Source organism: Rutidosis leptorrhynchoides, chromosome 11, assembly GCF_046630445.1.
Source record: "Rutidosis leptorrhynchoides isolate AG116_Rl617_1_P2 chromosome 11, CSIRO_AGI_Rlap_v1, whole genome shotgun sequence".
Classification (NCBI taxonomy): Eukaryota; Viridiplantae; Streptophyta; class Magnoliopsida; order Asterales; family Asteraceae; genus Rutidosis; species Rutidosis leptorrhynchoides.
In genome coordinates this window covers 309,695,449-309,701,100 of record NC_092343.1, presented here as the reverse complement: position 1 = coordinate 309,701,100, position 5,652 = coordinate 309,695,449, and the positions used below count along the sequence as shown (strand labels likewise).

The 5,652-nt window shown below is 35.3% G+C and overlaps 1 non-coding gene across 1 annotated transcript; it reads right to left on the bottom strand.

The window, feature by feature from the left end:
- Positions 1 to 693: 693 nt before the first annotated feature.
- LOC139879225 (small nucleolar RNA R71) lies at positions 694 to 800 on the bottom strand. Its single transcript, XR_011770079.1, has one exon. It is a non-coding gene; the product is annotated as a small nucleolar RNA R71 (small nucleolar RNA).
- Positions 801 to 5,652: the final 4,852 nt, after the last annotated feature.

Here is a 5,652-nt window from a genome sequence, read left to right as displayed (position 1 = left end):
GCAAGACGTTCACCACCTTTTGTACGTTCACCACCTGTAACTAGATCAAGACATTTAGCAAATATAACCGCCGTTGATTTTTCTTTAGAATCGTCATCCAGTCGACCAAGTACTTCAGTTCAAATTTCCGATAATCCATTTTTTGAACCCAACCTCACAATTGAGAATCCAGAGAATATTCAGGAACGGTTCGTAGATCCTGAACCACTAAACTTTCCTCCGGAGCCACCAATCATTCAAACAGAGATTGTTGAGGAACGAACCATTAAATCAGAATCATCTAGTGATACCGATTCAACGAATTCAATTATGGAAGTAACGGAACCTCTAAGTATGGAAGATCGAATGAGAGCCACACGCACGGGCCAAGGTCACGCCATTATTAAGCCAGAAGTTAATGCGCCAGATTATGAAATCAAAGGACAAATTCTACACATGGTAACTAACCAATGCCAATTCAGTGGTGCACCGAATGAAGATCCTAACGAACACCTTCGTACGTTTAAAAGAATTTGTACACTATTCAAAATCCGAGAAGTGGAAGATGAGCATATCTATCTCATGTTGTTTCCCTGGACTTTAAAGGGAGAAGCCAAAGATTGGTTAGAATCGTTACCTGAAGGGGCGATTGACACATGGGATGTTTTAGTTGAAAAATTTCTTAAACAATTCTTTCCGGCATCTAAAGCCGTGAGACTTCAAGGAGAAATTGTTACGTTCACACAAAAGCCAAATGAAACATTATATGAGGCGTGGACAAGATTCGGAAGGATGTTGAGAGGATGTCCTCAACACGGTTTAGACACTTATCAAATAGTACAAATATTCTACCAAGGTTTCAACGTTGCTACACGAAAAGACATCGACATAACAGCTGGTGGTTCCATTATGAAGAAAACCGCAACTGAAGCTTACAAAATTATTGATAACACAGCCTCCCACTCGCATGAGTGGCACCAAGAAAAAGATATTTTCGTTCATCTAAAGTGGCTAGAGCCGATTCTAGCCATGACTTTGATTCCGTTTCAGCAAAAATAGATGCTTTCGAAAGACGAATGGAAAAGATGAATAAAGATATTCACGCAATACGAATTAGTTGTGAGCAATGCGGTGGACCACACTTAATGAAAGACTGTCACATTGAACCAACCATGGAACAACGAGAGAATGTTTCCTACATGAACCAAAGGCCGGGAAATAATTATCAACCGCCAAAGCTAAACTTCAATCGAAATCAAAACATTCTTTACAATCCAAATGGACCAAAAAACAACTCGTATAACCAACAAGGTCCGAATAACCAACCAACTCAAAACAACACTTTCAATCAACAAAGACCTAGCTTGTATAAACCACCACAACAAACCGAAGAGAAAAAGCCAAATCTAGAAGAAATGATGGTAAAGCTAGTTGAATCTCAAACACAATTTATTACATCTCAAACCCAAACGAATGAGAGGTTTGATCAGTCATTAAGAACTCAACAAGCTTCCATTTTGAATCTAGAAAAACACGTAGGTACTCTTGCTAGCTTAATGAGTGAGAGGGAACAAGGAAAGCTACCGAGTAATACTGAAGCAAATCCTCGGAATGAGAATGTTAACATGGTTTCAACAAATTCTGAAAAACCAGCTCCGGAAGATGAGAAGGTTTTAGATGAGAATAAAAATGAAGAAGTTACACCACCACCACCAGAGTATGTAAAGCCAGTGGTGGCACCATATAAACCACCCATCCCGTTTCCAAGAAAAAGAGTTGAGTATGAGCAAGTAATAGGTAATAAAGTTAGTGATACCTCTGGAAAGAAGAAGAAGAAAAAGAATAAGAAAGTACAAGAAACAAAAACCGTAGAAGTAAACCCGGTGAATACAGTTCCAACAAAACCTCCACCTAGGGTAGGTGATCCGGGTGAATTTATTGTTCCTTGTCTACTTAGTGATTGTGTCATGTATGATGCACTGGCAGATTTAGGTGCAAGTGTGAGTGTTATGCCTCTTTCCTTATATAAGAGATTAGGTGTAGGTAAGTTAAGTCCAACGGATATGAGTGTTCGACTCCTTGATCAAACCATTAAGCACCCAGTTGGAATTGCTAACAACATACCCATTCAAGTAGGTAATTTAACCTTTCTAGTCGAATTCATTGTCATTGACATAGAAGAGGACCCAAACATTCCTCTAATTTTAGGTCGACCATTCTTAGCGTCCACCGGGGCGTTATTTGATGTAAGAAATGGTAGAATGACACTTAGTAATGATGAAAAATCGATCACCTTTATGATTCGAAAGTCTAAATCTCCACCAACCAAAACCGTTGAACCAGCAAAAACGATTGGTAAGAACCATGTTGTTTTACCAACTCCAACGGTAGTGCTTAGCAATAATAAAACGCGTAAGTGTGGGGAAAATGAAGTAACACCTAATGATGACCTGATAACAAAGAACCCCGTTGTTGATACGAAATTAAATGACCCCGTTATTAATAGTTCAATGAAGAAACTTATTAAACGGATTCGCGATGCTAGAACCAAGGGGAACTTTAAGTTATGTAACCGGTTAGTATCCAATCTATCACCTAAAGAAAAGGAGAAACTAGTTGAAATTGTGGATATTACACAGGAATCCGACCAATGGCTTAAAAAAAAGTCACGGATATGCAAGTTGATTATGGACCAAGAGAAATTAACGATGAAGTTAATCACAATTTTGACACCACGGCTACCTAAGTGTGGGGAGATTCAAATGTTCTAAAAAGAAAATGCTATCTAGAGTTAGTTGTTCTGTTCTCGTGTAGTTCCGAGAATGGAACCCGATTGGTCTTTTCTGCTAGCAGACACTAAAGAACTAGTTTTCTCCCTCCATTCTGAATTTTTGTTTTGTAGGTTTTTTTTATGAAATTAATATGCATTTTAATTTAAGTTTTTAAAAACAAAATTTACTTTAATTCATTAAGTTTAAAAAAATGATTTCTAAAATTCGTCGTGAGTTAAAGACTAGATCGTTGAGCCGAAATTGCTTTACCCGAGGGCGGGGCGACAAATTTTGTTATCATTTAATTTTATTGATCTAAAGTATGCAAAAAAAAAAAAATATATTATATTAATTTTTGAACGTGGGGTTATATACCAAACTTCAAAAATATGTATATATGTTTGTATTTTATGTTATGTACACAACAGGGTAAAACAGCGCACTTTCAAAGACTGTCATTAAGTTCAACAAAAAGCTACTAATTTTGATGACAAGGCGCAAAATATCAAATGTGATGTAAAATAATATGCTTACAAACTGGGTATTTTTAATCACTTTTCTACACTAATCACCCTCATGAATTTATAATTATAGTCTGATTTCATGCAAATGAGGGCATTGCATGATCTTAAGTGTGAGGAAGGGTTATAAATTCTCTCAGGTTTATACTTGGTTTATTTGCCAAATTTTGTGAAAATTTGAAAAATTTTCAATTAAATGAACTCAAAATCATGTTTATACATATTTATGAACGATGAAAACTAGGTGATAATACCGAAATTATCGTTACCTCGAAAAGGACATAAATTGAGAAACACCCTAAAATGCTTGAATTCATTTAAAATGAAATAGAAGAAAATAAAAAGGCAAAGAAAGAAACTAAGTGTGGGAAGAATGTACCAAGTTATTCAATTTAAAACATATATCACATATTTTTGTACAAGATTATTGCAGGTACTTTTGCTTTGGACGATACCAATCAGTTTTACCCGGTTTACTGTAATACATTTGAAAGAAAGATGAATCTACACGATGAATCAATTCCATCATTAAAAGGAAGTAAAGTCTTCAGAAAAAGACACGCGCTTCTTGATTTAGGTCATGAAGTTGTCGTCCAGACCAGCTGTAGGTTGACGAAAAATCTAGAAAAGTCATCACTAAAATCAGCAGGAAATCCACGGACCTCAGCATCAAACAGGGTCGCCAAGTGGTCAGATTTATCCTAACCATGAGAAGGATTTATCTCGTACAATGGGGAGGCACCGTGAAAATTAGCTTGATAAGACTAATGAATCAGATCCCCAGAAAGGATAATCTCCTTAAAGATTAAAAATCAGCATTTAAGCCTGATATTACTCAATCCTTGAGATTGACCTTAAAGATTGAGAATTCAAACTCATGGAATTCGATGATATCTAAACTCGAGCATGAACGAGAAAATATTTTGATCAAAAATACAAACCGATTTGTTTTCTGAAAAACCATTTTCAATGCGTTCATTACCATTGAACGTAAAATCCTAAGAAATTCACCTGGAATTCATTAGGTCACCTGAACCAAATCGGGTGTCAACCGTAAGAACGGTGGTTGAATAGCATGGTCGGAGACAGGACTTTGTGCCAGACCGAAAAATCATAGGATGATCTTTACTATCGCTCCTACCAAGGATAGTTCTAGCATCCGACACATTAATAAGACCATAATCATCTGCATGTCACGGGACATTGCCTTAACAGTTTCTTGTTCATCGCTTTCCTTTACAACCGGACGGTAGTTTACCGAAAGGTAATATACGGAACAAGTAAACTGGATGTGTACTTTCCGATACAGGGATAGCAGTGGATTACACGAACCTAAAAGTTTTAGCCAAAATATTGATCCACAAATATATTTTGCAACAACGAATGATGGATCAAATCAGAAAACTTATCTAGGGTAAAAGCTAGAATGAATTTTCAAAAGATCAAATGTTTTCATAAAGATCCAATTTCCTTAATGGATCTAAATTTTTATAGTCATGTGGGACTGTAAACCATATCGTTACTACCATTGTTTATACCGCCATATCAAAATCACTGATGTACAAAGTGTGAAGAATAAAGAAGTGATTCTAGTATTTCAAGACTATATTGCTTGAGGACAAGCAACGCTCAAGTGTGGGGATATTGATAAGGCTAAAAAGGAACATATATTTCATAGCATTATCCCTCAAGAAAGACAAGATTTTAGTTGCAATTGTTCTATTTTCAAGTAATATTCGTTTATATTAAATAAGTGCGAAGACAAAAGGCAGATTCGACGAATTGAAGACACAAAGGTCCGAAAAGCTAAAAAGTACAAGATACAATTAAAGTGGTTCAATTTATTGATGAGAAACGTCTAAAAATGACAAGAGTACAAGACGCAAAACACAAAGTACACGATATAAAATAGTACGAAAGAGCGTTCGAAAATCCGGAACCGAGGCATGAACCAACTTTCAATGCTCGACGCAACGGAGCTGAAAGTACAAGTCAACTATGCACAAGAATAAAATATAATATTTAAATAATTCATAATAAGAATAATATTAAATAATAAAAAGTTGTTAATTTAGCATAGTTCAGGGGTCGTAAATGAAAATTCAATTTCATATTTTGCCTATAAAAGGCGATGATTATCGATCATTTTAAAAGCATCCCTTTTTCTATCCTAAAAATCTATTATCAATATCAATATCTAAAAATCTCTATCATAATGTTAATGTAATAAGATATAACAATAATATTAATTTTAATTTTAAATTATGATAATAATAAGATTTATGATAGAGATCGTTTGAGTGTGTAAGTCGAAATTCTGTCCGTGTAACGCTACGCTATTTTTAATCATTGTAAGTTATGTTCAACCTTTTTATATTAAT